This window comes from Aulostomus chinensis, chromosome 4 (genome assembly GCF_037954235.1).
Source record: "Aulostomus chinensis isolate RoL2024-O1b breed Wild chromosome 4, RoL_Achi_v1.0, whole genome shotgun sequence".
Lineage (NCBI taxonomy): Eukaryota > Metazoa > Chordata > Actinopteri > Syngnathiformes > Aulostomidae > Aulostomus > Aulostomus chinensis.
Window position 1 is genome coordinate 28,229,355 of NC_141323.1, and position 26,449 is coordinate 28,255,803.

The 26,449-nt window shown below is 45.9% G+C and overlaps 41 non-coding genes and 6 pseudogenes across 41 annotated transcripts; all 47 read left to right on the top strand.

Moving 5' to 3' along the window:
- The first annotated feature begins 3,686 nt into the window (after positions 1 to 3,686).
- On the top strand, positions 3,687 to 3,795 carry LOC147265196 (5S ribosomal RNA; annotated as a pseudogene).
- A 310-nt stretch (positions 3,796 to 4,105) lies between these two features.
- On the top strand, positions 4,106 to 4,224 carry LOC147265197 (5S ribosomal RNA). Its single transcript, XR_015115178.1, has one exon. It is a non-coding gene; the product is annotated as a 5S ribosomal RNA (ribosomal RNA).
- Positions 4,225 to 4,534: 310 nt separating this feature from the next.
- LOC147265198 (5S ribosomal RNA) lies at positions 4,535 to 4,653 on the top strand. Its single transcript, XR_015114612.1, has one exon. It is a non-coding gene; the product is annotated as a 5S ribosomal RNA (ribosomal RNA).
- A 309-nt stretch (positions 4,654 to 4,962) lies between these two features.
- Positions 4,963 to 5,081, top strand: LOC147265199 (5S ribosomal RNA). Its single transcript, XR_015112864.1, has one exon. It is a non-coding gene; the product is annotated as a 5S ribosomal RNA (ribosomal RNA).
- A 727-nt stretch (positions 5,082 to 5,808) lies between these two features.
- On the top strand, positions 5,809 to 5,927 carry LOC147265200 (5S ribosomal RNA). The gene has a single exon (XR_015114776.1). It is a non-coding gene; the product is annotated as a 5S ribosomal RNA (ribosomal RNA).
- Positions 5,928 to 6,236: 309 nt separating this feature from the next.
- Positions 6,237 to 6,355, top strand: LOC147265201 (5S ribosomal RNA). Its single transcript, XR_015113377.1, has one exon. It is a non-coding gene; the product is annotated as a 5S ribosomal RNA (ribosomal RNA).
- A 309-nt stretch (positions 6,356 to 6,664) lies between these two features.
- Positions 6,665 to 6,783, top strand: LOC147265202 (5S ribosomal RNA). The gene has a single exon (XR_015113071.1). It is a non-coding gene; the product is annotated as a 5S ribosomal RNA (ribosomal RNA).
- Positions 6,784 to 7,093: 310 nt separating this feature from the next.
- On the top strand, positions 7,094 to 7,212 carry LOC147265203 (5S ribosomal RNA; annotated as a pseudogene).
- Positions 7,213 to 7,521: 309 nt separating this feature from the next.
- On the top strand, positions 7,522 to 7,640 carry LOC147265204 (5S ribosomal RNA). Its single transcript, XR_015112929.1, has one exon. It is a non-coding gene; the product is annotated as a 5S ribosomal RNA (ribosomal RNA).
- A 309-nt stretch (positions 7,641 to 7,949) lies between these two features.
- LOC147265205 (5S ribosomal RNA) lies at positions 7,950 to 8,068 on the top strand. Its single transcript, XR_015113055.1, has one exon. It is a non-coding gene; the product is annotated as a 5S ribosomal RNA (ribosomal RNA).
- A 728-nt stretch (positions 8,069 to 8,796) lies between these two features.
- On the top strand, positions 8,797 to 8,915 carry LOC147265206 (5S ribosomal RNA). Its single transcript, XR_015113570.1, has one exon. It is a non-coding gene; the product is annotated as a 5S ribosomal RNA (ribosomal RNA).
- Positions 8,916 to 9,225: 310 nt separating this feature from the next.
- LOC147265207 (5S ribosomal RNA) lies at positions 9,226 to 9,344 on the top strand (annotated as a pseudogene).
- A 308-nt stretch (positions 9,345 to 9,652) lies between these two features.
- On the top strand, positions 9,653 to 9,771 carry LOC147265208 (5S ribosomal RNA). Its single transcript, XR_015112770.1, has one exon. It is a non-coding gene; the product is annotated as a 5S ribosomal RNA (ribosomal RNA).
- A 309-nt stretch (positions 9,772 to 10,080) lies between these two features.
- On the top strand, positions 10,081 to 10,199 carry LOC147265209 (5S ribosomal RNA). The gene has a single exon (XR_015113142.1). It is a non-coding gene; the product is annotated as a 5S ribosomal RNA (ribosomal RNA).
- A 309-nt stretch (positions 10,200 to 10,508) lies between these two features.
- LOC147265210 (5S ribosomal RNA) lies at positions 10,509 to 10,627 on the top strand. Its single transcript, XR_015112930.1, has one exon. It is a non-coding gene; the product is annotated as a 5S ribosomal RNA (ribosomal RNA).
- Positions 10,628 to 10,936: 309 nt separating this feature from the next.
- On the top strand, positions 10,937 to 11,055 carry LOC147265211 (5S ribosomal RNA). The gene has a single exon (XR_015113056.1). It is a non-coding gene; the product is annotated as a 5S ribosomal RNA (ribosomal RNA).
- A 309-nt stretch (positions 11,056 to 11,364) lies between these two features.
- Positions 11,365 to 11,483, top strand: LOC147265212 (5S ribosomal RNA). Its single transcript, XR_015115246.1, has one exon. It is a non-coding gene; the product is annotated as a 5S ribosomal RNA (ribosomal RNA).
- Positions 11,484 to 11,792: 309 nt separating this feature from the next.
- On the top strand, positions 11,793 to 11,911 carry LOC147265213 (5S ribosomal RNA). Its single transcript, XR_015112931.1, has one exon. It is a non-coding gene; the product is annotated as a 5S ribosomal RNA (ribosomal RNA).
- A 310-nt stretch (positions 11,912 to 12,221) lies between these two features.
- On the top strand, positions 12,222 to 12,340 carry LOC147265214 (5S ribosomal RNA). The gene has a single exon (XR_015113905.1). It is a non-coding gene; the product is annotated as a 5S ribosomal RNA (ribosomal RNA).
- Positions 12,341 to 12,650: 310 nt separating this feature from the next.
- On the top strand, positions 12,651 to 12,769 carry LOC147265215 (5S ribosomal RNA). The gene has a single exon (XR_015113070.1). It is a non-coding gene; the product is annotated as a 5S ribosomal RNA (ribosomal RNA).
- Positions 12,770 to 13,078: 309 nt separating this feature from the next.
- Positions 13,079 to 13,197, top strand: LOC147265216 (5S ribosomal RNA). The gene has a single exon (XR_015112932.1). It is a non-coding gene; the product is annotated as a 5S ribosomal RNA (ribosomal RNA).
- Positions 13,198 to 13,506: 309 nt separating this feature from the next.
- LOC147265217 (5S ribosomal RNA) lies at positions 13,507 to 13,625 on the top strand. Its single transcript, XR_015113057.1, has one exon. It is a non-coding gene; the product is annotated as a 5S ribosomal RNA (ribosomal RNA).
- A 309-nt stretch (positions 13,626 to 13,934) lies between these two features.
- On the top strand, positions 13,935 to 14,053 carry LOC147265218 (5S ribosomal RNA). Its single transcript, XR_015115247.1, has one exon. It is a non-coding gene; the product is annotated as a 5S ribosomal RNA (ribosomal RNA).
- A 309-nt stretch (positions 14,054 to 14,362) lies between these two features.
- On the top strand, positions 14,363 to 14,481 carry LOC147265219 (5S ribosomal RNA). The gene has a single exon (XR_015112933.1). It is a non-coding gene; the product is annotated as a 5S ribosomal RNA (ribosomal RNA).
- A 310-nt stretch (positions 14,482 to 14,791) lies between these two features.
- On the top strand, positions 14,792 to 14,910 carry LOC147265220 (5S ribosomal RNA). The gene has a single exon (XR_015113906.1). It is a non-coding gene; the product is annotated as a 5S ribosomal RNA (ribosomal RNA).
- A 310-nt stretch (positions 14,911 to 15,220) lies between these two features.
- On the top strand, positions 15,221 to 15,339 carry LOC147265221 (5S ribosomal RNA). The gene has a single exon (XR_015115460.1). It is a non-coding gene; the product is annotated as a 5S ribosomal RNA (ribosomal RNA).
- A 310-nt stretch (positions 15,340 to 15,649) lies between these two features.
- On the top strand, positions 15,650 to 15,768 carry LOC147265222 (5S ribosomal RNA). Its single transcript, XR_015115334.1, has one exon. It is a non-coding gene; the product is annotated as a 5S ribosomal RNA (ribosomal RNA).
- Positions 15,769 to 16,077: 309 nt separating this feature from the next.
- Positions 16,078 to 16,196, top strand: LOC147265223 (5S ribosomal RNA). Its single transcript, XR_015112865.1, has one exon. It is a non-coding gene; the product is annotated as a 5S ribosomal RNA (ribosomal RNA).
- Positions 16,197 to 16,505: 309 nt separating this feature from the next.
- Positions 16,506 to 16,624, top strand: LOC147265224 (5S ribosomal RNA). The gene has a single exon (XR_015113214.1). It is a non-coding gene; the product is annotated as a 5S ribosomal RNA (ribosomal RNA).
- A 728-nt stretch (positions 16,625 to 17,352) lies between these two features.
- LOC147265225 (5S ribosomal RNA) lies at positions 17,353 to 17,471 on the top strand. Its single transcript, XR_015112834.1, has one exon. It is a non-coding gene; the product is annotated as a 5S ribosomal RNA (ribosomal RNA).
- A 310-nt stretch (positions 17,472 to 17,781) lies between these two features.
- Positions 17,782 to 17,900, top strand: LOC147265226 (5S ribosomal RNA; annotated as a pseudogene).
- A 309-nt stretch (positions 17,901 to 18,209) lies between these two features.
- LOC147265227 (5S ribosomal RNA) lies at positions 18,210 to 18,328 on the top strand. The gene has a single exon (XR_015112866.1). It is a non-coding gene; the product is annotated as a 5S ribosomal RNA (ribosomal RNA).
- A 309-nt stretch (positions 18,329 to 18,637) lies between these two features.
- Positions 18,638 to 18,756, top strand: LOC147265228 (5S ribosomal RNA). The gene has a single exon (XR_015113215.1). It is a non-coding gene; the product is annotated as a 5S ribosomal RNA (ribosomal RNA).
- Positions 18,757 to 19,066: 310 nt separating this feature from the next.
- Positions 19,067 to 19,185, top strand: LOC147265229 (5S ribosomal RNA). The gene has a single exon (XR_015114557.1). It is a non-coding gene; the product is annotated as a 5S ribosomal RNA (ribosomal RNA).
- Positions 19,186 to 19,494: 309 nt separating this feature from the next.
- On the top strand, positions 19,495 to 19,613 carry LOC147265230 (5S ribosomal RNA). The gene has a single exon (XR_015112934.1). It is a non-coding gene; the product is annotated as a 5S ribosomal RNA (ribosomal RNA).
- A 310-nt stretch (positions 19,614 to 19,923) lies between these two features.
- LOC147265231 (5S ribosomal RNA) lies at positions 19,924 to 20,042 on the top strand. The gene has a single exon (XR_015113907.1). It is a non-coding gene; the product is annotated as a 5S ribosomal RNA (ribosomal RNA).
- A 310-nt stretch (positions 20,043 to 20,352) lies between these two features.
- LOC147265232 (5S ribosomal RNA) lies at positions 20,353 to 20,471 on the top strand. Its single transcript, XR_015115461.1, has one exon. It is a non-coding gene; the product is annotated as a 5S ribosomal RNA (ribosomal RNA).
- Positions 20,472 to 20,781: 310 nt separating this feature from the next.
- LOC147265233 (5S ribosomal RNA) lies at positions 20,782 to 20,900 on the top strand. Its single transcript, XR_015115335.1, has one exon. It is a non-coding gene; the product is annotated as a 5S ribosomal RNA (ribosomal RNA).
- A 309-nt stretch (positions 20,901 to 21,209) lies between these two features.
- Positions 21,210 to 21,328, top strand: LOC147265234 (5S ribosomal RNA). The gene has a single exon (XR_015112867.1). It is a non-coding gene; the product is annotated as a 5S ribosomal RNA (ribosomal RNA).
- Positions 21,329 to 21,637: 309 nt separating this feature from the next.
- On the top strand, positions 21,638 to 21,756 carry LOC147265235 (5S ribosomal RNA). Its single transcript, XR_015113216.1, has one exon. It is a non-coding gene; the product is annotated as a 5S ribosomal RNA (ribosomal RNA).
- A 728-nt stretch (positions 21,757 to 22,484) lies between these two features.
- Positions 22,485 to 22,603, top strand: LOC147265236 (5S ribosomal RNA). The gene has a single exon (XR_015114526.1). It is a non-coding gene; the product is annotated as a 5S ribosomal RNA (ribosomal RNA).
- A 310-nt stretch (positions 22,604 to 22,913) lies between these two features.
- LOC147265237 (5S ribosomal RNA) lies at positions 22,914 to 23,032 on the top strand. The gene has a single exon (XR_015115223.1). It is a non-coding gene; the product is annotated as a 5S ribosomal RNA (ribosomal RNA).
- Positions 23,033 to 23,341: 309 nt separating this feature from the next.
- LOC147265238 (5S ribosomal RNA) lies at positions 23,342 to 23,459 on the top strand (annotated as a pseudogene).
- Positions 23,460 to 23,769: 310 nt separating this feature from the next.
- On the top strand, positions 23,770 to 23,888 carry LOC147265239 (5S ribosomal RNA). The gene has a single exon (XR_015113908.1). It is a non-coding gene; the product is annotated as a 5S ribosomal RNA (ribosomal RNA).
- A 309-nt stretch (positions 23,889 to 24,197) lies between these two features.
- LOC147265240 (5S ribosomal RNA) lies at positions 24,198 to 24,306 on the top strand (annotated as a pseudogene).
- A 309-nt stretch (positions 24,307 to 24,615) lies between these two features.
- On the top strand, positions 24,616 to 24,734 carry LOC147265241 (5S ribosomal RNA). The gene has a single exon (XR_015115224.1). It is a non-coding gene; the product is annotated as a 5S ribosomal RNA (ribosomal RNA).
- Positions 24,735 to 25,043: 309 nt separating this feature from the next.
- Positions 25,044 to 25,162, top strand: LOC147265242 (5S ribosomal RNA). Its single transcript, XR_015115278.1, has one exon. It is a non-coding gene; the product is annotated as a 5S ribosomal RNA (ribosomal RNA).
- Positions 25,163 to 26,449: the final 1,287 nt, after the last annotated feature.

Below are 26,449 nucleotides of genomic sequence, written 5' to 3' on the forward strand. Positions count from 1 at the left end.
ATTGACCAGGTAGATGCTGACCCTATTTATAGAGCAGCGCCTCACACTGGTTGGCTAATGATGGTACAAGCCAAGTCAGGCATCACCAACCAGTCTCACTGCTAGGATGGGACCTCTCATCCTGCCACATTTGCATTGATAATTACACTCGGTGCACATCATGCTAGCCAGATTTAGCAGCTAGCCAAAATGTTGAAAATGCTTGCAAATTAATCCAAAAAACACAGAGAGTTGACTTTACTTTTTACATCTCGAGCCTCCACAAATTAATGTGTGCGACATCTGTATTTTGCCTGTGAATTCATGAAGCTTTCTGATAGTCTGAACCATTTTACAGTACACACAATATACGTGTCACACAACAGTTAAGTCGGTTCATATTAAGATGAGTGCACACTGACTGTGTTTACATGCAATTACGTTCCTCCATCTTGTGCTAGGCTACTGCTCTGGCATGAGTCTGTCTGATGGCATGATTACAGTGTACTTAAGGCCATAGATCAGGAGCTGTGGTTGTATTTGTTTAAAAAAGAGTGGTTTTAGCATCGTTCAAGTGCCTGCTCATTTGTGTTGATTTTTCTTTGTCTCTGATATTGCCTACAGATGCAGGAGCCTATTTTCCAGCTGCCCTGATCCTAGTAAGTACTTGCCTGTCCATCACATTTCACAGTTAATCAGTTATTTTTTCAGACCTCAAACATTGAAATAGACAACTATGTTATCTGGTCAAAGAAGCTGTTTTTTTCTTCTTCTTCTTCTTCTCTTCTCTTTTCTCCCTGTTTTTTTGGATCTCCAACACTATATCTACATGTATATATTTGATGGCTTATAATGTCTCATTCATCTGAGTGAGTTCCAACACTCCTTTTTTAGGCGCTTCATTGGAATAAATCCTGAGAGTGTCTGCCTGTTTTCCCTGTGCTGGTTCTCTCCAGGTACTCCAGCTTCCTTCCACAGTCCAAAGACATGCAAATGGAAATGCAACTCTAAATTGACCGTAGGTATGGCTGTGAGTGTGAATGGTTGTCTGTCAATATTTGTTGGCTGCGGTGGACTGCGATGGACCACTGACCTGTCCAAGGTAATGTCCCCTCTGGGATAGGCTCCAGCCCCACCCTGTGACACTTAACAGGATAAGCGGAAAAATGGATGGATGGATGGATGGATGGACGGATGGATGGATGGATGGATGGATAGATGGGTGGGTGATCACTCACAGGACTGTGAGTCTCTCACTCTGACCGCTTCATGCTATGGGACTTACACTGACGTAACCTGATTAGCTCAGTCAGTCGAGCATGAGACTCTTAGTCTCAGGGTTGTTGGTTCAAGCCCCATGTTGGGTGTTGATCTTAAACACCACTGCTTGTCCTCTCAGTTTTGAAAGCTTTGTTTGTAAATTGTCAGAAAAATCAGTGAATAAACAATACAAACTTAGGCTTTGTCAGAAATTCCATGCTTCCAAACTAACCAATATGAAAAAAACAAAAGGTGAGACTTTTTCATGCATTCGAAAAATTTGTATGCGCTTCATTGTATCCGCTTTCTATACTTCCATGCATCCCAGCTTATTTCTGTTAAGGGTTGCAGGGGGAGGCTGGAGCCTTTCCCAGTGGCTTTCAGGTGAGAGGCAGGTTTCACCCTGGACAGGTAGCCAGTCCATTGCAGACAGAATACCCACGCAGGCACGGAGAGAACATGCACACACCACACAGAAAGAACCTGTGCTCGAGCCAGGACTTGAACTTGCTTTGAGGCGACACTGTTAACAACGGTACCACCGTGCCACCCATTGACTGTAACACATTGTAAACAATATACACTCTTGTTATCATACAACACGTAGCCCTGTACAAAAATCAAATAAATTACATCGCATAAAAAGCATAAAGAGATGTGTTAAAAAGTTCAAAAATAAATAGAGTTCATGATCTTTAAAATTGGTTATAATGTGAGCAGGTTAAAAGCATAAATATAATATGTAACATTTAAAAAGTAAAACTATTTACAGTTCAAAAATAAATTCATATAAAGGTCTTTAAGTTCTCTGAGTCTGGAAAAGATCAGTGATCTGAGAATAAGGAGAGGGGAAGACGCCGTGTTTATATGTAACCTCAATTGTTACCTGTCAATCATTTCATTCCTGTCTTATCTTTGGGTGTATTAAGACCGCAAAAGCCAATGAGAGGAAAGTTACTGTGTAAGGGGTGGGACTAGTGGCGCAGGTTTGTGAGGTGAGTAGTTAGCGCGCATGGGGAGAGAAACAGAGGCAATGATCAGAGAGTTAAGAGGGGAGGCATCGTTTGTGTGGAGAGCATTTAAGTTTATTTTGGAGGTCGACGACTGGTGGTCCTGATGTAAACTTCTGTGTGACCTTCGAGAGGTGAATATTTATGCCTGTATTTGCGCTTTATCTAACTGTTATAGTGAAAAGAGACTGGATGTGTACATGGTTAGCGACGTGCTAGCTAGGGATAGCATTCCGTGCTAATGTGCCAGCAGATCGTAGCTTTAGCGTTGTAATATTTTTGGAGCGAAAGTAAAGGTAATGCGAATTCGACACGAGATAATGTTTGATAATTGTGGCTAAATTAAGATAATATGCTTGAAGGAGACGGACATTGGAGAGAGAGAGACGGGTTTCCATCCGATGGCTCTGCTGTTCTGCTGTGCCTTGTCCTGCTGTGTTTTCTTCTTCATGACTTTCGCTGTCCCGCCATTGCGTGTGAGTGTTTGGATTGTGACTTCCACCGCCATTGCCATTACCATTCAGACTCTCATCCTCCATTCCCGTTCTCCCCCTTCCAATAAAACCCTGGATTTGTGAGGACTAACATACACATGCACTTGCTTTTATTGTGTGCTCAGCTGCGAGTGAAGCGGCCATTACAGTTGTGAAGCCCCGACCGCACACGAGCTTCAATAAACAGGCCTGAAACAGGTAAAAATTAAATTTAAGGTGTTTCATATGAATGTGTGTGTGCCCACAGGTAAAATATTGAGTTTTAGTTGTTGTAAATTAAAGAATACCGGTTTAGAAGGTAACTTAAGGATTCTGAAAGGGATTAAATATGATGTATATTTTAAAAAAACAAAAGGGTTATCTTTTGTAGAGGAAACTTTTTTTCCTTACAATTGAGGTGTAAAGGATGACTTGAGGGTATTTTATGTGAAACTATCCAACTAAAAAAGATTTTGATTTTCAGTGAAACGAAAGTTCAGAACCAAGAAAGACACTGTTTGTTTTGTTTTGAAAATCCTCTTACTCATTGTTAACAATTTAGTTCATTGTATTTTTATAATACTAGAATATATTCAATTTTTATTTCATCCATCTCTGTGAACAAGTACCTGTGAAGGATTAATTTGCAATTCTTTTAACTTCAGCTTGAGGAAAGGGCAGCTTTGAGTCTTTGGGGACCAGCATGAGCGACCTTCCCTCACGCACTTCTTCTTGAAGCGCCTTTCCGCAGCTTTGAAATTGAATGTCATGCAGCGTGTAATTTGAAGAAGACAGATGGCAGATGCAGTACTTTTCTCTAGATGACATCAACATTCTTTTCTTTATATTGACAGGACACCTATTTGGCGTGTGAAAAGTCCCTGAGGCTGTTGCGCATCACGTTTTTTCTGAGGTTGTAAAGTGAGTGAAATGGATATAGAGCCCATGTATGTCAGAGTCAAGGGCTTACGGCCTTACCACTCTGAACACGCCGGATCTCGGAAGCTAAGCAGGGTCGGGCCTGGTTAGTACTTTGATGGGAGACTGCCTGGGAATACCAGGTGCTGTAAGCTTTTTTGTTTCATTGTGAGGAAAGGGCAGCTTTGAGTCTTTGGGGACCAGCATGAGCGAGCTTCCCTCACACACCTTTTCTTGAAGCTCCTTTCGCAGCTTTGAAATTGAATGTCATGCAGCGTGTAATTTTAAGTAGACAGATGGCAGATGCAGTAGTTTTCTCTCGATGACATTAACATTCTTTTCGTTGTATTGACAGGACACCTATTTGGCGTGTGAAAAAACCCTGAGGCTGTTTCGCATCACATTTTTTCTGAGGTTGTAAAGTGTGTGAAATGGATATAGAGCCCATGTGTGTCACAGTCAAGGGCTTACGGCCATACCACTCTGAACACGCCCGATCTCGTCTGATCTCGGAAGCTGAGCAGGGTTGGGCCTGGTTAGTACTTGGATGGAAGACCGCCTGGGAATACGAGGTGCTGTAAGCTTTTTTGTTTCATTGTGAGGAAAGGGCCGCTTTGAGTCTTTGGGGACCAGTATGAGCGAGCTTCCCTCACACACCTTTTCTTGAAGCGCCCTCTGCAGCTTTGGAATGGAATTTCATGCAGTGGTTAATTTGAAGAAGACAGATGGCAGATGCAGTACTTTTCTCTCGATGACATCAACATTCTTTTCTTTGTATTGACAGGACACCTATTTAACGTGTGAAAAGACCCTGAGGCTGTTGCGCATCACTTTTTTTCTGAGGTTGTAAAGTGAGTGAAATGGATATAGAGCCCATGTGTGTCAGAGTCAAGGGCTTATGGCCATACCACTCTGAACACGCCCGAGCTCTTCTGATCTCGGAAGCTAAGCAGGGTCGGGCCTGGTTAGTACTTGGATGGAAGACCGCCTGGGAATACCAGGTGCTGTAAGCTTTATGGTTTCATTGTGAGGAAAGGGCCGCTTTGAGACTTTGGGGACCAGCATGAGCGAGCTTCCCTCACACACCTTTTCTTGAAGGGCCCTCTGCAGCTTTGGAATGGAATTTCATGCAGTGGTTAATTTGAAGAAGACAGATGGCAGATGCAGTACTTTTCTCTCGATGACATCAACATTCTTTTGTTTTATTGACAGGACACCGATTTGGCGTGTGAAAAGACCCTGAGGCTGTTGCGCATCACTTTTTTTCTGAGGTTGTAAATTGTGTGAAATGGATATAGAGCCCATGTGTGTGAGAGTCAAGAGCTTACGGCCATACCACTCTGAACACGCCCGATCTCGTCTGATCTCGGAAGCTAAGCAGGTTTGGGCCTGGTTAGTACTTGGATGGGAGACCGCCTGGGAATACCAGGTGCTGTAAGCTTTTTTGTTTCATTGTGAGGAAAGGGCAGCTTTGAGTGTTTGGGGACCAGCATGAGCGAGCTTCCCTCACACACCTTTTCTTGAAGCGCCCTCCACAGCTTTCGAATGGAATGTCATGCAGTGTGTAATTTGAAGTAGACAGAATGCAGATGCAGTACTTTTCTCTAGATGACATCAACATTCTTTTCTTTGTATTGACAGGACAACTATTTGGTGTGTAAAAAGACCGTGAGGCTGTTGCACATCACATTTTTTTGAGGTTGTAAAGTGAGTGAAATGGATATAGAGCCCATGTGTGTGAGAGTCAAGGGCTTACGGCCATACCATTCTGAACTCGTCTGATCGCGGAAGCTTAGCAGGGTCGGGCCTGGATAGTACTTGGATGGGAGACCGCCTGGAAATACCAGTTGCTGTAAGCTTTTTGGTTTCATTGTGAGGAAAGGGCCGCTTTGAGTCTTTGGGGACCAGCATGAGCGAGCTTCCCTCACACACCTTTTCTTGAAGCGCCCTCTGCAGCTTTGGAATGGAATTTCATGCAGTGGTTAATTTGAAGAAGACAGATGGCAGATGCAGTACTTTTCTCTCGATGACATCAACATTCTTTTCTTTTATTGACAGGACACGTATTTGGCGTGTGAAAAGACCCTGAGGCTTTTGCGCATCACTTTTTTTCTGAGGTTGTAAATTGTGTGAAATGGATATAGAGCCCATGTGTGTCAGAGTCAAGGGCTTACGGCCATACCACTCTGAACACGCCCGATCTCGTCTCATCTCGGAAGCTAAGCAGGGTCGGGCCTGGTTAGTACTTGGATGGAAGACCGCCTGGGAATACCAGGTGCTGTAAGCTTTTTTATTTCTTTGTGAGGAAAGGGCAGCTTTGAGTCTTTGGGGACCAGCATGAGCGAGCTTCCCTCACACACCTTTTCTTGAAGCGCCCTCTGCAGCTTTGGAATGGAATTTCATGCAGTGGTTAATTTGAAGAAGACAGATGGCAGATGCAGTACTTTTCTCTCGATGACATCAACATTCTTTTCTTTTATTGACAGGACACGTATTTGGCGTGTGAAAAGACCCTGAGGCTGTTGCGCATCACTTTTTTTCTGAGGTTGTAAATTGTGTGAAATGGATATAGAGCCCATGTGTGTCAGAGTCAAGGGCTTACGGCCATACCACTCTGAACACGCCCGATCTCGTCTGATCTTGGAAGCTAAGCAGGGTCGGGCCTGGTTAGTACTTGGATGGAAGACCGCATGGGAATACCAGGTGCTGTAAGCTTTTTTATTTCTTTGTGAGGAAAGGGCAGCTTTGAGTCTTTGGGGACCAGCATGAGCGAGCTTCCCTCACACACCTTTTCTTGAAGCGCCCTCCACAGCTTTGGAATGGAATGTCATGCAGTGGTTAATTTGAAGTAGACAGATGGCAGATGCAGTACTTTTCTCTAGATGACATCAACATTCTTTTCTTTTATTGACAGGACACCTATTTGGCGTGTGAAAAGACCCATAGGCTGTTGCGCTTCACTTTTTTTCTGAGGTTGTAAAGTGAGTGAAATGGATATAGAGCCCATGTGTGTAAGAGTCAAGGGCTTACGGCCATACCACTCTGAACACGCCCGATCTCGTCTGATCTCGGAAGCTAAGCAGGGTCGGGCCTGGTTAGTACTTGGATGGGAGACCACCTGGGAATACCAGGTGCTGTAAGCTTTTTTGTTTCATTGTGAGGAAAGGGCAGCTTTGAGTGTTTGGGGACCAGCATGAGCGAGCTTCCCTCACACACCTTTTCTTGAAGCGCCCTCCACAGCTTTCGAATGGAATGTCATGCAGTGTGTAATTTGAAGTAGACAGATTGCAGATGCAGTACTTTTCTCTAGATGACATCAACATTTTTTTCTTTGTATTGACAGGACAACTATTTGGTGTGTAAAAAGACCGTGAGGCTGTTGCACATCACATTTTTTTTGAGGTTGTAAAGTGAGTGAAATGGATATAGAGCCCATCTGTGTGAGAGTCAAGGGCTTACGGCCATACCACTCTGAACACGCCCGATCTCGTCTGATCTCGGAAGCTTAGCAGGGTCGGTCCTGGTTAGTACTTGGATGGAAGACCGCCTGGGATTACCAGGTGCTGTAAGCTTTTTTGTTTCATTGTGAGGAAAGGGCTGCTTTGAGTCTTTGGGGACCAGCATGAGCGAGCTTCCCTCACACACCTTTTCTTGAAGCGCCCTCTGCAGCTTTGGAATGGAATTTCATGCAGTGGTTAATTTGAAGAAGACAGATGGCAGATGCAGTACTTTTCTCTCGATGACATCAACATTCTTTTCTTTTATTGAAAGGACACCGATTTGGCGTGTGAAAAGACCCTGAGGCAGTTGCGCATTACTTTTTTTCTGAGGTTGTAAATTGTGTGAAATGGATATAGAGCCCATGTGTGTCAGAATCAAAGGCTTATGGCCATACCACTCTGAACACGCCCGATCTCGTCTGATCTCGGAAGCTAAGCAGGGTCGGGCCTGGTTAGTACTTGGATGGAAGACCGCCTGGGAATACCAGGTGCTGTAAGCTTTTTTGTTTCATTGTGAGGAAAGGGCCGCTTTGAGTCTTTGGGGACCAGCATGAGCGAGCTTCCCTCACACACCTTTTCTTGAAGCGCCCTCTGCAGCTTTGGAATGGAATTTCATGCAGTGGTTAATTTGAAGAAGACAGATGGCAGATGCAGTACTTTTCTCTCGATGACATCAACATTCTTTTCTTTTATTGACAGGACACGTATTTGGCGTGTGAAACGACCCTGAGGCTATTGCGCATCACTTTTTTTCTGAGGTTGTAAATTGTGTGAAATGGATATAGAGCCCATGTGTGTCAGAGTCAAGGGCTTACGGCCATACCACTCTGAACACGCCCGATCTCGTCTGATCTCGGAAGCCAAGCAGGGTCGGGCCTGGTTAGTACTTGGATGGAAGACCGCCTGGGAATACCAGGTGCTGTAAGCTTTTTTATTTCTTTGTGAGGAAAGGGCAGCTTTGAGTCTTTGGGGACCAGCATGAGCGAGCTTCCCTCACACACCTTTTCTTGAAGCGCCCTCCACAGCTTTCGAATGGAATGTCATGCAGTGTGTAATTTGAAGTAGACAGAATGCAGATGCAGTACTTTTCTCTAGATGACATCAACATTCTTTTCTTTGTATTGACAGGACAACTATTTGGTGTGTAAAAAGACCGTGAGGCTGTTGCACATCACATTTTTTTGAGGTTGTAAAGTGAGTGAAATGGATATAGAGCCCATGTGTGTGAGAGTCAAGGGCTTACGGCCATACCATTCTGAACTCGTCTGATCGCGGAAGCTAAGCAGGGTCGGGCCTGGATAGTACTTGGATGGGAGACCGCCTGGAAATACCAGTTGCTGTAAGCTTTTTGGTTTCATTGTGAGGAAAGGGCAACTTTGAGTGTTTGGGGACCAGCATGAGCGAGCTTCCTTCACACACCTTTTCTTGAAACGCCTTTCTGTAGCTTTGAAATGGAATGTCATGCAGCGTGTAATTTGAAGTAGACAGATGGCAGATGCAGTACTTTTCTCTAGATGACATCAACATTCTTTTCTTTTATCGACAGGACACCTATTTGGCGTGTGAAAAGACCGTGAGGCTGTTGCACGTCACTTTTTTTCTAAGGTTGTAAAGTGAGTGAAATGGATATAGAGCCCAGGTGTGTCATAGTCAAGGGCTTACGGCCATACCCCTCTGAACACGCCCGATCTCGTCTGATCTCGGAAGCTAAGCAGGGTCGGGCCTGGTTAGTACTTGGATGGAAGACTGCCTGGGAATACCAGGTGCTGTAAGCTTTTTTATTTCTTTGTGAGGAAAGGGCAGCTTTGAGTCTTTGGGGACCAGCATGAGCGAGCTTCCCTCACACACCTTTTCTTGAAGCGCCCTCCACAGCTTTGGAATGGAATGTCATGCAGTGTGTAATTTGAAGTAGACAGATTGCAGATGCAGTACTTTTCTCTAGATGACATCAACATTTTTTTCTTTGTATTGACAGGACAACTATTTGGTGTGTAAAAAGACCGTGAGGCTGTTGCACATCACATTTTTTTTGAGGTTGTAAAGTGAGTGAAATGGATATAGAGCCCATGTGTGTCAGAGTCAAGGGCTTACGGCCATACCACTCTGAACACGCCCGATCTCGTCTCATCTCGGAAGCTAAGCAGGGTCGGGCCTGGTTAGTACTTGGATGGAAGACCGCCTGGGAATACCAGGTGCTGTATGCTTTTTTATTTCTTTGTGAGGAAAGGGCAGCTTTGAGTCTTTGGGGACCAGCATGAGCGAGCTTCCCTCACACACCTTTTCTTGAAGCGCCCTCTGCAGCTTTGGAATGGAATTTCATGCAGTGGTTAATTTGAAGAAGACAGATGGCAGATGCAGTACTTTTCTCTCGATGACATCAACATTCTTTTCTTTTATTGACAGGACACGTATTTGGCGTGTGAAAAGACCCTGAGGCTGTTGCGCATCACTTTTTTTCTGAGGTTTAAATTGTGTGAAATGGATATAGAGCCCATGTGTGTCAGAGTCAAGGGCTTACGGCCATACCACTCTGAACACGCCCGATCTCGTCTGATCTCGGAAGCTAAGCAGGGTCGGGCCTGGTTAGTACTTGGATGGAAGACCGCATGGGAATACCAGGTGCTGTAAGCTTTTTTATTTCTTTGTGAGGAAAGGGCAGCTTTGAGTGTTTGGGGACCAGCATGAGCGAGCTTCCCTCACACACCTTTTCTTGAAGCGCCCTCCACAGCTTTGGAATGGAATGTCATGCAGTGGTTAATTTGAAGTAGACAGATGGCAGATGCAGTACTTTTCTCTAGATGACATCAACATTCTTTTCTTTTATTGACAGGACACCTATTTGGCGTGTGAAAAGACCCATAGGCTGTTGCGCTTCACTTTTTTTCTGAGGTTGTAAAGTGAGTGAAATGGATATAGAGCCCATGTGTGTAAGAGTCAAGGGCTTACGGCCATACCACTCTGAACACGCCCGATCTCGTCTGATCTCGGAAGCTAAGCAGGGTCGGGCCTGGTTAGTACTTGGATGGGAGACCGCCTGGGATTACCAGGTGCTGTAAGCTTTTTTGTTTCATTGTGAGGAAAGGGCTGCTTTGAGTCTTTGGGGACCAGCATGAGCGAGCTTCCCTCACACACCTTTTCTTGAAGCGCCCTCTGCAGCTTTGGAATGGAATTTCATGCAGTGGTTAATTTGAAGAAGACAGATGGCAGATGCAGTACTTTTCTCTCGATGACATCAACATTCTTTTCTTTTATTGAAAGGACACCGATTTGGCGTGTGAAAAGACCCTGAGGCAGTTGCGCATTACTTTTTTTCTGAGGTTGTAAATTGTGTGAAATGGATATAGAGCCCATGTGTGTCAGAATCAAAGGCTTATGGCCATACCACTCTGAACACGCCCGATCTCGTCTGATCTCGGAAGCTAAGCAGGGTCGGGCCTGGTTAGTACTTGGATGGAAGACCGCCTGGGAATACCAGGTGCTGTAAGCTTTTTTGTTTCATTGTGAGGAAAGGGCCGCTTTGAGTCTTTGGGGACCAGCATGAGCGAGCTTCCCTCACACACCTTTTCTTGAAGCGCCCTCTGCAGCTTTGGAATGGAATTTCATGCAGTGGTTAATTTGAAGAAGACAGATGGCAGATGCAGTACTTTTCTCTCGATGACATCAACATTCTTTTCTTTTATTGACAGGACACGTATTTGGCGTGTGAAACGACCCTGAGGCTGTTGCGCATCACTTTTTTTCTGAGGTTGTAAATTGTGTGAAATGGATATAGAGCCCATGTGTGTCAGAGTCAAGGGCTTACGGCCATACCACTCTGAACACGCCCGATCTCGTCTGATCTCGGAAGCCAAGCAGGGTCGGGCCTGGTTAGTACTTGGATGGAAGACCGCCTGGGAATACCAGGTGCTGTAAGCTTTTTTATTTCTTTGTGAGGAAAGGGCAGCTTTGAGTCTTTGGGGACCAGCATGAGCGAGCTTCCCTCACACACCTTTTCTTGAAGCGCCCTCCACAGCTTTCGAATGGAATGTCATGCAGTGTGTAATTTGAAGTAGACAGAATGCAGATGCAGTACTTTTCTCTAGATGACATCAACATTCTTTTCTTTGTATTGACAGGACAACTATTTGGTGTGTAAAAAGACCGTGAGGCTGTTGCACATCACATTTTTTTGAGGTTGTAAAGTGAGTGAAATGGATATAGAGCCCATCTGTGTGAGAGTCAAGGGCTTACGGCCATACCACTCTGAACACGCCCGATCTCGTCTGATCTCGGAAGCTTTGCAGGGTCGGGCCTGGTTAGTACTTGGATGGAAGACCGCCTGGGAATACCAGGTGCTGTAAGCTTTTTTGTTTCATTGTGAGGAAAGGGCCGCTTTGAGTCTTTGGGGACCAGCATGAGCGAGCTTCCCTCACACACCTTTTCTTGAAGCGCCCTCTGCAGCTTTGGAATGGAATTTCATGCAGTGGTTAATTTGAAGAAGACAGATGGCAGATGCAGTACTTTTCTCTCGATGACATCAACATTCTTTTCTTTTATTGACAGGACACCGATTTGGCGTGTGAAAAGACCCTGAGGCTGTTGCGCATCACTTTTTTTCTGAGGTTGTAAATTGTGTGAAATGGATATAGAGCCCATGTGTGTAAGAGTCAAAGGCTTATGGCCATACCACTCTGAACACGCCCGATCTCGTCTGATCTCGGAAGCTAAGCAGGGTCGGGCCTGGTTAGTACTTGGATGGAAGACCGCCTGGGAATACCAGGTGCTGTAAGCTTTTTTATTTCTTTGTGAGGAAAGGGCAGCTTTGAGTCTTTGGGGACCAGCATGAGCGAGCTTCCCTCACACACCTTTTCTTGAAGTGCCCTCCACAGCTTTCGAATGGAATGTCATGCAGTGTGTAATTTGAAGTAGACAGATTGCAGATGCAGTACTTTTCTCTGGATGACACCAACATTCTTTTCTTTGTATTGACAGGACAACTATTTGGTGTGTAAAAAGACCGTGAGGCTATTGCACATCACATTTTTTTTGAGGTTGTAAAGTGAGTGAAATGGATATAGAGCCCATGTGTGTGAGAGTCAAGGGCTTACGGCCATACCACTCTGAACACGCCCGATCTCGTCTGATCTCGGAAGCTTAGCAGGGTCGGGCCTGGTTAGTACTTGGATGGAAGACCGCCTGGGAATACCAGGTGCTGTAAGCTTTTTTGTTTCATTGTGAGGAAAGGGCCGCTTTGAGACTTTGGGGACCAGCATGAGCGAGCTTCCCTCACACACCTTTTCTTGAAACGCCCTCTGCAGCTTTGGAATGGAATTTCATGCAGTGGTTAATTTGAAGAAGACAGATGGCAGATGCAGTACTTTTCTCTCGATGACATCAACATTTTTTTCTTTGTATTGACAGGACAACTATTTGGTGTGTAAAAAGACCGTGAGGCTGTTGCACATCACATTTTTTTTGAGGTTGTAAAGTGAGTGAAATGGATATAGAGCCCATGTGTGTGAGAGTCAAGGGCTTACGGCCATACCACTCTGAACACGCCCGATCTCGTCTGATTTCGGAAGCTAAGCAGGGTCGGGCCTGGTTAGTACTTGAATGGGAGACCTCCTGGGAATACCAGGTGCTGTAAGCTTTTTTGTTTCATTGTGAGGAAAGGGCAGCTTTGAGTGTTTGGGGACCAGCATGAGCGAGCTTCCCTCACACACCTTTTCTTGAAGCGCCCTCCACAGCTTTCGAATGGAATGTCATGCAGTGTGTAATTTGAAGTGGACAGATTGCAGATGCAGTACTTTTCTCTAGATGACATCAACATTCTTTTCTTTTATTGAAAGGACACCGATTTGGCGTGTGAAAAGACCCTGAGGCAGTTGCGCATTACTTTTTTTCTGAGGTTGTAAATTGTGTGAAATGGATATAGAGCCCATGTGTGTCAGAATCAAAGGCTTATGGCCATACCACTCTGAACACGCCCGATCTCGTCTGATCTCGGAAGCTAAGCAGGGTCGGGCCTGGTTAGTACTTGGATGGAAGACCGCCTGGGAATACCAGGTGCTGTAAGCTTTTTTGTTTCATTGTGAGGAAAGGGCCGCTTTGAGTCTTTGGGGACCAGCATGAGCGAGCTTCCCTCACACACCTTTTCTTGAAGCGCCCTCTGCAGCTTTGGAATGGAATTTCATGCAGTGGTTAATTTGAAGAAGACAGATGGCAGATGCAGTACTTTTCTCTCGATGACATCAACATTCTTTTCTTTTATTGACAGGACACGTATTTGGCGTGTGAAACGACCCTGAGGCTGTTGCGCATCACTTTTTTTCTGAGGTTGTAAATTGTGTGAAATGGATATAGAGCCCATGTGTGTCAGAGTCAAGGGCTTACGGCCATACCACTCTGAACACGCCCGATCTCGTCTGATCTCGGAAGCCAAGCAGGGTCGGGCCTGGTTAGTACTTGGATGGAAGACCGCCTGGGAATACCAGGTGCTGTAAGCTTTTTTATTTCTTTGTGAGGAAAGGGCAGCTTTGAGTCTTTGGGGACCAGCATGAGCGAGCTTCCCTCACACACCTTTTCTTGAAGCGCCCTCCACAGCTTTCGAATGGAATGTCATGCAGTGTGTAATTTGAAGTAGACAGAATGCAGATGCAGTACTTTTCTCTAGATGACATCAACATTCTTTTCTTTGTATTGACAGGACAACTATTTGGTGTGTAAAAAGACCGTGAGGCTGTTGCACATCACATTTTTTTGAGGTTGTAAAGTGAGTGAAATGGATATAGAGCCCATCTGTGTGAGAGTCAAGGGCTTACGGCCATACCACTCTGAACACGCCCGATCTCGTCTGATCTCGGAAGCTTTGCAGGGTCGGGCCTGGTTAGTACTTGGATGGAAGACCGCCTGGGAATACCAGGTGCTGTAAGCTTTTTTGTTTCATTGTGAGGAAAGGGCCGCTTTGAGTCTTTGGGGACCAGCATGAGCGAGCTTCCCTCACACACCTTTTCTTGAAGCGCCCTCTGCAGCTTTGGAATGGAATTTCATGCAGTGGTTAATTTGAAGAAGACAGATGGCAGATGCAGTACTTTTCTCTCGATGACATCAACATTCTTTTCTTTTATTGACAGGACACCGATTTGGCGTGTGAAAAGACCCTGAGGCTGTTGCGCATCACTTTTTTTCTGAGGTTGTAAATTGTGTGAAATGGATATAGAGCCCATGTGTGTAAGAGTCAAAGGCTTATGGCCATACCACTCTGAACACGCCCGATCTCGTCTGATCTCGGAAGCTAAGCAGGGTCGGGCCTGGTTAGTACTTGGATGGAAGACCGCCTGGGAATACCAGGTGCTGTAAGCTTTTTTATTTCTTTGTGAGGAAAGGGCAGCTTTGAGTCTTTGGGGACCAGCATGAGCGAGCTTCCCTCACACACCTTTTCTTGAAGTGCCCTCCACAGCTTTCGAATGGAATGTCATGCAGTGTGTAATTTGAAGTAGACAGATTGCAGATGCAGTACTTTTCTCTGGATGACACCAACATTCTTTTCTTTGTATTGACAGGACAACTATTTGGTGTGTAAAAAGACCGTGAGGCTATTGCACATCACATTTTTTTTGAGGTTGTAAAGTGAGTGAAATGGATATAGAGCCCATGTGTGTGAGAGTCAAGGGCTTACGGCCATACCACTCTGAACACGCCCGATCTCGTCTGATCTCGGAAGCTTAGCAGGGTCGGGCCTGGTTAGTACTTGGATGGAAGACCGCCTGGGAATACCAGGTGCTGTAAGCTTTTTTGTTTCATTGTGAGGAAAGGGCCGCTTTGAGACTTTGGGGACCAGCATGAGCGAGCTTCCCTCACACACCTTTTCTTGAAACGCCCTCTGCAGCTTTGGAATGGAATTTCATGCAGTGGTTAATTTGAAGAAGACAGATGGCAGATGCAGTACTTTTCTCTCGATGACATCAACATTTTTTTCTTTGTATTGACAGGACAACTATTTGGTGTGTAAAAAGACCGTGAGGCTGTTGCACATCACATTTTTTTTGAGGTTGTAAAGTGAGTGAAATGGATATAGAGCCCATGTGTGTGAGAGTCAAGGGCTTACGGCCATACCACTCTGAACACGCCCGATCTCGTCTGATCTCGGAAGCTAAGCAGGGTCGGGCCTGGTTAGTACTTGAATGGGAGACCTCCTGGGAATACCAGGTGCTGTAAGCTTTTTTGTTTCATTGTGAGGAAAGGGCAGCTTTGAGTGTTTGGGGACCAGCATGAGCGAGCTTCCCTCACACACCTTTTCTTGAAGCGCCCTCCACAGCTTTCGAATGGAATGTCATGCAGTGTGTAATTTGAAGTGGACAGATTGCAGATGCAGTACTTTTCTCTAGATGACATCAACATTCTTTTCTTTGTATTGACAGGACAACTATTTGGTGTGTAAAAAGACCGTGAGGCTGTTGCACATCACATTTTTTTTGAGGTTGTAAAGTGAGTGAAATGGATATAGAGCCCATGTGTGTGAGAGTCAAGGCCTTACGGCCATACCACTCTGAACACGCCCGATCTCTTCTGATCTCGGAAGCTTAGCAGGGTCGGGCCTGGTTAGTACTTGGATGGAAGACCGCCTGGGAATACCAGGTGCTGTAAGCTTTTTTGTTTCATTGTGAGGAAAGGGCCGCTTTGAGACTTTGGGGACCAGCATGAGCGAGCTTCCCTCACACACCTTTTCTTGAAGCGCCCTCTGCAGCTTTGGAATGGAATTTCATGCAGTGGTTAATTTGAAGAAGACAGATGGCAGATGCAGTACTTTTCTCTCGATGACATCAACATTCTTTTGTTTTATTGACAGGACACCGATTTGGCGTGTGAAAAGACCCTGAGGCTGTTGCGCATCACTTTTTTTCTGAGGTTGTAAATTGTGTGAAATGGATATAGAGCCCATGTGTGTGAGAGTCAAGAGCTTACGGCCATACCACTCTGAACACGCCCGATCTCGTCTGATCTCGGAAGCTAAGCAGGTTTGGGCCTGGTTAGTACTTGGATGGGAGACCGCCTGGGAATACCAGGTGCTGTAAGCTTTTTTGTTTCATTGTGAGGAAAGGGCAGCTTTGAGTGTTTGGGGACCAGCATGAGCGAGCTTCCCTCACACACCTTTTCTTGAAGCGCCCTCCACAGCTTTGGAATGGAATGTCATGCAGTGGTTAATTTGAAGTAGACAGATGGCAGATGCAGTACTTTTCTCTAGATGACATCAACATTCTTTTCTTTTATTGACAGGACACGTATTTGGCGTGTGAAAAGACCCTGAGGCTGTTGCGCTTCACTTTTTTTCTGAGGTTGTAAAGTGAGTGAAATGGATATAGAGCACATGTGTGTAAGAGTCAATGGCTTACGGCCATACCACTCTGAACAAGCCCGATCTCGTCTGATCTCGGAAGCTAAGCAGGGTCGGGCCTGGTTAGTACTTGAATGGGAGACCGCCTGGGAATACCAGGTGCTGTAAGCTTTTTTGTTTCATTGTGAGGAAAGGGCAGCTTTGAGTGTTTGGGGACCAGCATGAGCGAGCTTCCCTCACACACCTTTTCTTGAAGCGCCCTCTGCAGCTTTGGAATGGAATTTCATGCAGTGGTTAATTTGAAGAAGAGAGATGGCAGATGCAGTACTTTTCTCTCGATGACATCAACATTCTTTTCTTTGTATTGACAGGACACCTATTTGACGTGTGAAAACACCCTGAGGCTGTTGCGCATCACTTTTTTTCTGAGGTTGTAAAGTGAGTGAAATGGATATAGAGCCCATGTGTGTCAGAGTCAGGGGCTTACGGCCATACCATTCTGAACTCGTCTGATCGCGGAAACTAAGCAGGGTCGGGCCTGGATAGTACTTGGATGGGAGACCGCCTGGAAATACCAGTTGCTTTAAGCTTTTTGGTTTCATTGTGAGGAAAGGGCAGCTTTGAATGTTTGGGGACCAGCATGAGCGAGCTTCCCTCACACACCTTTTCTTGAAGCGCCCTCCGCAGCTTTGGAATGGAATGTCATGCAGTGGTTAATTTGAAGAAGACAGATGGCAGATGCAGTACTTTTCTCTCGATGACATCAACATTCTTTTCTTTTATTGACAGGACACGTATTTGGCGTGTGAAAAGACCCTGAGGCTGTTGCGCATCACTTTTTTTCTGAGGTTGTAAAGTGTGTGAAATGGATATAGAGCCCATGTGTGTGCGAGTCAAGGGCTTACGGCCATACCACTCTGAACACGCCCGATCTCGTCTGATCTTGGAAGCTAAGCAGGGTCGGGCCTGGTTAGTACTTGGATGGGAGACCGCCTGGGAATACCAGGTGCTGTAAGCTTTTTTGTTTCATTGTGAGGAAAGGGCAGCTTTGAGTGTTTGGGGACCAGCATGAGCGAGCTTCCCTCACACACCTTTTCTTGAAGCGCCCTCCACAGCTTTCGAATGGAATGTCATGCAGTGTGTAATTTGAAGTGGACAGATTGCAGATGCAGTACTTTTCTCTAGATGACATCAACATTCTTTTCTTTGTATTGACAGGACAACTATTTGGTGTGTAAAAAGACCGTGAGGCTGTTGCACATCACATTTTTTTTGAGGTTGTAAAGTGAGTGAAATGGATATAGAGCCCATGTGTGTGAGAGTCAAGGCCTTACGGCCATACCACTCTGAACACGCCCGATCTCTTCTGATCTCGGAAGCTTAGCAGGGTCGGGCCTGGTTAGTACTTGGATGGAAGACCGCCTGGGAATACCAGGTGTTGTAAGCTTTTTTGTTTCATTGTGAGGAAAGGGCCGCTTTGAGACTTTGGGGACCAGCATGAGCGAGCTTCCCTCACACACCTTTTCTTGAAGGGCCCTCTGCAGCTTTGGAATGGAATTTCATGCAGTGGTTAATTTGAAGAAGACAGATGGCAGATGCAGTACTTTTCTCTCGATGACATCAACATTCTTTTGTTTTATTGACAGGACACCGATTTGGCGTGTGAAAAGACCCTGAGGCTGTTGCGCATCACTTTTTTTCTGAGGTTGTAAATTGTGTGAAATGGATATAGAGCCCATGTGTGTGAGAGTCAAGAGCTTACGGCCATACCACTCTGAACACGCCCGATCTCGTCTGATCTCGGAAGCTAAGCAGGTTTGGGCCTGGTTAGTACTTGGATGGGAGACCGCCTGGGAATACCAGGTGCTGTAAGCTTTTTTGTTTCATTGTGAGGAAAGGGCAGCTTTGAGTGTTTGGGGACCAGCATGAGCGAGCTTCCCTCACACACCTTTTCTTGAAGCGCCCTCCACAGCTTTGGAATGGAATGTCATGCAGTGGTTAATTTGAAGTAGACAGATGGCAGATGCAGTACTTTTCTCTAGATGACATCAACATTCTTTTCTTTTATTGACAGGACACGTATTTGGCGTGTGAAAAGACCCTGAGGCTGTTGCGCTTCACTTTTTTTCTGAGGTTGTAAAGTGAGTGAAATGGATATAGAGCACATGTGTGTAAGAGTCAATGGCTTACGGCCATACCACTCTGAACAAGCCCGATCTCGTCTGATCTCGGAAGCTAAGCAGGGTCGGGCCTGGTTAGTACTTGAATGGGAGACCGCCTGGGAATACCAGGTGCTGTAAGCTTTTTTGTTTCATTGTGAGGAAAGGGCAGCTTTGAGTGTTTGGGGACCAGCATGAGCGAGCTTCCCTCACACACCTTTTCTTGAAGCGCCCTCCACAGCTTTCGAATGGAATGTCATGCAGTGTGTAATTTGAAGTAGACAGATTGCAGATGCAGTACTTTTCTCTCGATGACATCAACATTTTTTTCTCTGTATTGACAGGACAACTATTTGGTGTGGAAAAAGACCGTGAGGCGTTTGCACATCACATTTTTTTTGAGGTTGTAAAGTGAGTGAAATGGATATAGAGCCCATGTGTGTGAGAGTCAAGGGCTTACGGCCATACCACTCTGAACACGCCCGATCTCGTCTGATCTCGGAAGCTTAGCAGGGTCGGGCCTGGTGAGTACTTGGATGGAAGACCGCCTGGGAATACCAGGTGCTGTAAGCTTTTTTGTTTCATTGTGAGGAAAGGGCCGCTTTGAGTCTTTGGGGACCAGCATGAGCGAGCTTCCCTCACACACCTTTTCTTGAAGCGCCCTCTGCAGCTTTGGAATGGAATTTCATGCAGTGGTTAATTTGAAGAAGACAGATGGCAGATGCAGTACTTTTCTCTCGATGACATCAACATTCTTTTGTTTTATTGACAGGACACGTATTTGGCGTGTGAAAAGACCCTGAGGCTGTTGCGCATCACTTTTTTTCTGAGGTTGTAAATTGTGTGAAATGGATATAGAGCCCATGTGTGTAAGAGTCAAAGGCTTATGGCCATACCACTCTGAACACGCCCGATCTCGTCTGATCTCGGAAGCTAAGCAGGGTCGGGCCTGGTTAGTACTTGGATGGAAGACCGCCTGGGAATACCAGGTGCTGTAAGCTTTTTTATTTCTTTGTGAGGAAAGGGCAGCTTTGAGTCTTTGGGGACCAGCATGAGCGAGCTTCCCTCACACACCTTTTCTTGAAGTGCCCTCCACAGCTTTCGAATGGAATGTCATGCAGTGTGTAATTTGAAGTAGACAGATTGCAGATGCAGAACTTTTCTCTAGATGACACCAACATTCTTTTCTTTGTATTGACAGGACAACTATTTGGTGTGTAAAAAGACCGTGAGGCTATTGCACATCACATTTTTTTTGAGGTTGTAAAGTGAGTGAAATGGATATAGAGCCCATGTGTGTGAGAGTCAAGGGCTTACGGCCATACCACTCTGAACACGCCCGATCTCGTCTGATCTCGGAAGCTTAGCAGGGTCGGGCCTGGTTAGTACTTGGATGGAAGACCGCCTGGGAATACCAGGTGCTGTAAGCTTTTTTGTTTCATTGTGAGGAAAGGGCCGCTTTGAGACTTTGGGGACCAGCATGAGCGAGCTTCCCTCACACACCTTTTCTTGAAACGCCCTCTGCAGCTTTGGAATGGAATTTCATGCAGTGGTTAATTTGAAGAAGACAGATGGCAGATGCAGTACTTTTCTCTCGATGACATCAACATTTTTTTCTTTGTATTGACAGGACAACTATTTGGTGTGTAAAAAGACCGTGAGGCTGTTGCACATCACATTTTTTTTGAGGTTGTAAAGTGAGTGAAATGGATATAGAGCCCATGTGTGTGAGAGTCAAGGGCTTACGGCCATACCACTCTGAACACGCCCGATCTCGTCTGATCTCGGAAGCTAAGCAGGGTCGGGCCTGGTTAGTACTTGAATGGGAGACCTCCTGGGAATACCAGGTGCTGTAAGCTTTTTTGTTTCATTGTGAGGAAAGGGCAGCTTTGAGTGTTTGGGGACCAGCATGAGCGAGCTTCCCTCACACACCTTTTCTTGAAGCGCCCTCCACAGCTTTCGAATGGAATGTCATGCAGTGTGTAATTTGAAGTGGACAGATTGCAGATGCAGTACTTTTCTCTAGATGACATCAACATTCTTTTCTTTGTATTGACAGGACAACTATTTGGTGTGTAAAAAGACCGTGAGGCTGTTGCACATCACATTTTTTTTGAGGTTGTAAAGTGAGTGAAATGGATATAGAGCCCATGTGTGTGAGAGTCAAGGCCTTACGGCCATACCACTCTGAACACGCCCGATCTCTTCTGATCTCGGAAGCTTAGCAGGGTCGGGCCTGGTTAGTACTTGGATGGAAGACCGCCTGGGAATACCAGGTGCTGTAAGCTTTTTTGTTTCATTGTGAGGAAAGGGCCGCTTTGAGACTTTGGGGACCAGCATGAGCGAGCTTCCCTCACACACCTTTTCTTGAAGGGCCCTCTGCAGCTTTGGAATGGAATTTCATGCAGTGGTTAATTTGAAGAAGACAGATGGCAGATGCAGTACTTTTCTCTCGATGACATCAACATTCTTTTGTTTTATTGACAGGACACCGATTTGGCGTGTGAAAAGACCCTGAGGCTGTTGCGCATCACTTTTTTTCTGAGGTTGTAAATTGTGTGAAATGGATATAGAGCCCATGTGTGTGAGAGTCAAGAGCTTACGGCCATACCACTCTGAACACGCCCGATCTCGTCTGATCTCGGAAGCTAAGCAGGTTTGGGCCTGGTTAGTACTTGGATGGGAGACCGCCTGGGAATACCAGGTGCTGTAAGCTTTTTTGTTTCATTGTGAGGAAAGGGCAGCTTTGAGTGTTTGGGGACCAGCATGAGCGAGCTTCCCTCACACACCTTTTCTTGAAGCGCCCTCCACAGCTTTGGAATGGAATGTCATGCAGTGGTTAATTTGAAGTAGACAGATGGCAGATGCAGTACTTTTCTCTAGATGACATCAACATTCTTTTCTTTTATTGACAGGACACGTATTTGGCGTGTGAAAAGACCCTGAGGCTGTTGCGCTTCACTTTTTTTCTGAGGTTGTAAAGTGAGTGAAATGGATATAGAGCACATGTGTGTAAGAGTCAATGGCTTACGGCCATACCACTCTGAACAAGCCCGATCTCGTCTGATCTCGGAAGCTAAGCAGGGTCGGGCCTGGTTAGTACTTGAATGGGAGACCGCCTGGGAATACCAGGTGCTGTAAGCTTTTTTGTTTCATTGTGAGGAAAGGGCAGCTTTGAGTGTTTGGGGACCAGCATGAGCGAGCTTCCCTCACACACCTTTTCTTGAAGCGCCCTCTGCAGCTTTGGAATGGAATTTCATGCAGTGGTTAATTTGAAGAAGAGAGATGGCAGATGCAGTACTTTTCTCTCGATGACATCAACATTCTTTTCTTTGTATTGACAGGACACCTATTTGACGTGTGAAAACACCCTGAGGCTGTTGCGCATCACTTTTTTTCTGAGGTTGTAAAGTGAGTGAAATGGATATAGAGCCCATGTGTGTCAGAGTCAGGGGCTTACGGCCATACCATTCTGAACTCGTCTGATCGCGGAAACTAAGCAGGGTCGGGCCTGGATAGTACTTGGATGGGAGACCGCCTGGAAATACCAGTTGCTTTAAGCTTTTTGGTTTCATTGTGAGGAAAGGGCAGCTTTGAATGTTTGGGGACCAGCATGAGCGAGCTTCCCTCACACACCTTTTCTTGAAGCGCCCTCCGCAGCTTTGGAATGGAATGTCATGCAGTGGTTAATTTGAAGAAGACAGATGGCAGATGCAGTACTTTTCTCTCGATGACATCAACATTCTTTTCTTTTATTGACAGGACACGTATTTGGCGTGTGAAAAGACCCTGAGGCTGTTGCGCATCACTTTTTTTCTGAGGTTGTAAAGTGTGTGAAATGGATATAGAGCCCATGTGTGTGCGAGTCAAGGGCTTACGGCCATACCACTCTGAACACGCCCGATCTCGTCTGATCTTGGAAGCTAAGCAGGGTCGGGCCTGGTTAGTACTTGGATGGGAGACGGCCTGGGAATACCAGGTGCTGTAAGCTTTTTTGTTTCATTGTGAGGAAAGGGCAGCTTTGAGTGTTTGGGGACCAGCATGAGCGAGCTTCCCTCACACACCTTTTCTTGAAGCGCCCTCCACAGCTTTCGAATGGAATGTCATGCAGTGTGTAATTTGAAGTAGACAGATTGCAGATGCAGTACTTTTCTCTAGATGACATCAACATTCTTTTCTTTGTATTGACAGGACAACTATTTGGTGTGTAAAAAGACCGTGAGGCTGTTGCACATCACATTTTTTTTGAGGTTGTAAAGTGAGTGAAATGGATATAGAGCCCATGTGTGTGAGAGTCAAGGGCTTACGGCCATACCACTCTGAACACGCCCGATCTCGTCTGATCTCGGAAGCTTAGCAGGGTCGGGCCTGGTTAGTACTTGGATGGAAGACCGCCTGGGAATACCAAGTGCTGTAAGCTTTTTTGTTTCATTGTGAGGAAAGGGCCGCTTTGAGTCTTTGGGGACCAGCATGAGCGAGCTTCCCTCACACACCTTTTCTTGAAGCGCCCTCTGCAGCTTTGGAATGGAATTTCATGCAGTGGTTAATTTGAAGAAGACAGATGGCAGATGCAGTACTTTTGTCTCGATGACATCAACATTCTTTTCTTTTATTGACAGGACACGTATTTGGCGTGTGAAAAGACCCTGAGGCTGTTGCGCATCACTTTTTTTCTGAGGTTGTAAAGTGTGTGAAATGGATATAGAGCCCATGTGTGTGCGAGTCAAGGGCTTAGGCCATACCACTCTGAACACGCCCGATCTCGTCTGATCTTGGAAGCTAAGCAGGGTCGGGCCTGGTTAGTACTTGGATGGGAGACTGCCTGGGAATACCAGGTGCTGTAAGCTTTTTTGTTTCATTGTGAGGAAAGGGCAGCTTTGAGTGTTTGGGGACCAGCATGAGCGAGCTTCCCTCACACACCTTTTCTTGAAGCGCCCTCCACAGCTTTCGAATGGAATGTCATGCAGTGTGTAATTTGAAGTAGACAGATTGCAGATGCAGTACTTTTCTCTAGATGACATCAACATTTTTTTCTTTGTATTGACAGGACAACTATTTGGTGTGTAAAAAGACCGTGAGGCTGTTGCACATCACTTTTTTTTTGAGGTTGTAAAGTGAGCGAAATGGATATAGAGCCCATGTGTGTGAGAGTCAAGGGCTTACGGCCATACCACTCTGAACACGCCCGATCTCGTCTGATCTCGGAAGCTTAGCAGGGTCGGGCCTGGTTAGTACTTGGATGGAAGACCGCCTGGGAATACCAGGTGCTGTAAGCTTTTTTGTTTCATTGTGAGGAAAGGGCCGCTTTGAGTCTTTGGGGACCAGCATGAGCGAGCTTCCCTCACACACCTTTTCTTGAAGCGCCCTCTGCAGCTTTGGAATGGAATTTCATGCAGTGGTTAATTTGAAGAAGACAGATGGCAGATGCAGTACTTTTCTCTCGATGACATCAACATTCTTTTCTTTTATTGACAGGACACCGATTTGGCGTGTGAAAAGACCCTGAGGCTGTTGCGCATCACTTTTTTTCTGAGGTTGTAAATTGTGTGAAATGGATATAGAGCCCATGTGTGTCAGAGTCAAGGGCTTACGGCCATACCACTCTGAACACGTCTGATCTCAGAAGCTAAGCATTGTCGGGCCTGGTTAGTACTTGGATGGAAGACCGCCTGGGAATACCAGGTGCTGTAAGCTTTTTTATTTCTTTGTGAGGAAAGGGCAGCTTTGAGTCTTTGGGGACCAGCATGAGCGAGCTTCCCTCACACACCTTTTCTTGAAGCGCCCTCCACAGCTTTGGAATGGAATGTCATGCAGTGGTTAATTTGAAGTAGACAGATGGCAGATGCAGTACTTTTGTCTCGATGACATCAACATTCTTTTCTTTTATTGACAGGACACCGATTTGGCGTGTGAAAAGACCCTGAGGCTGTTGCACATCACATTTTTTTTGAGGTTGTAAAGTGAGTGAAATGGATATAGAGCCCATGTGTGTGAGAGTCAAGGGCTTACGGCCATACCACTCTGAACACGCCCGATCTCGTCTGATCTCGGAAGCTTAGCAGGGTCGGGCCTGGTTAGTACTTGGATGGAAGACCGCCTGGGAATACCAAGTGCTGTAAGCTTTTTTGTTTCATTGTGAGGAAAGGGCCGCTTTGAGTCTTTGGGGACCAGCATGAGCCAGCTTCCCTCACACACCTTTTCTTGAAGCGCCCTCTGCAGCTTTGGAATGGAATTTCATGCAGTGGTTAATTTGAAGAAGACAGATGGCAGATGCAGTACTTTTGTCTCGATGACATCAACATTCTTTTCTTTTATTGACAGGACACCGATTTGGCGTGTGAAAAGACCCTGAGGCTTTTGCGCATCACTTTTTTTCTGAGGTTGTAAAGTGTGTGAAATGGATATAGAGCCCATGTGTGTCAGAGTCAAGGGCTTACGGCCATACCACTCTGAACACGCCCGTTCTCGTCTGATCTCGGAAGCTAAGCAGGGTCGGGACTGGTTAGTACTTGGATGGAAGACCGCCTGGGAATACCAGATGCTGTAAGCTTTTTTGTTCCTTTGTGAGGAAAGGGCCGCTTTGAGTCTTTGGGGACCAGCATGAGCGAGCTTCCCTCACACACCTTTTCTTGAAGCGCCCTCCGCAGCTTTGGAATGGAATGTCATGCAGTGGTTAATTTGAAGAAGACAGATGGCAGATGCAGTACTTTTCTCTCGATGACATCAACATTCTTTTCTTTTATTGACAGGACACGTATTTGGCGTGTGAAAAGACCCTGAGGCTGTTGCGCATCACTTTTTTTCTGAGGTTGTAAAGTGTGTGAAATGGATATAGAGCCCATGTGTGTCAGAGTCAAGGGCTTACGGCCATACCACTCTGAACACGCATGCGCCAATCAGACGGTACGCTGACAGCACGACACACGGAGGTCGCGGACTCCGCTTTTCCCATTTCTTTCGTTTTTTTCAGCCTTTTTCATTGTTCTTCCTTATTTTCCGTGCATTTTTGGTTCGTTTTTAGAGTGAACATTTTTTCCCCCCGACAGTTTTTATACTGATCGGGGGAGGTCAATTTGAGTTTTTTTTTTCCTAATGGAAAACTTTCGGACGGACCAAATGGATTTGAACTCTGCAAACGGATTTCAGATTACGAGCATGGAAAACGGACTTGACATAAACGCACAAACAGGTGAAGAAAATGAAAAATGGTTGCTTGTTAAAAGAAACAATCAGAAACGAAACATGAAGAAGTCGGAAGGAAAACTGCCGGAGGGAAATGCGAGAGCGGCTTCCGCAGCGACAGCGGGGGAAAGACGGCGAGCAGCGGCTGATTCAGAGGAGATGAGCGCTGGAGCCGGTCCACAGGCAACGAGAGCTGGTGGCCTGAAGAACAGAGCTGAAGACGTGGTTCCGAGAAGACCTGGGCAGCGAGGAGCTACTGGAGAGGCGACGGAGAGTGAGAGAGAATTGGCGGCGGAAAGAGATGCGGCGTCTGGTGGGGAAAGGCAGCTGCAGCAGCGACATGGAGCGGCGAAATCTGCGGGTGGCGACCACAAGTATGACAGAGAACTGACGGTCAGTGTCGAGGTAACTGGGCAGGATGAAGTCCCAGTTCTCGAATTAATGAGATGCATAAGAGCACTGTGTGGAGGTTTAATAGCCTGTAGGGCGACAGGGCCGCAGAAATATGAAATTACCATGTCACACATCAAAGGGAAAGAGAGAATCCTAGATGGTTTCAAAATTGGGGACAACACAGTGCATGTCAAAGATCTGTGTAATGATGAACTCATGGTTTCCTTTTTAAGCTTACCAGCTTACATCAGAGATGAGGAAA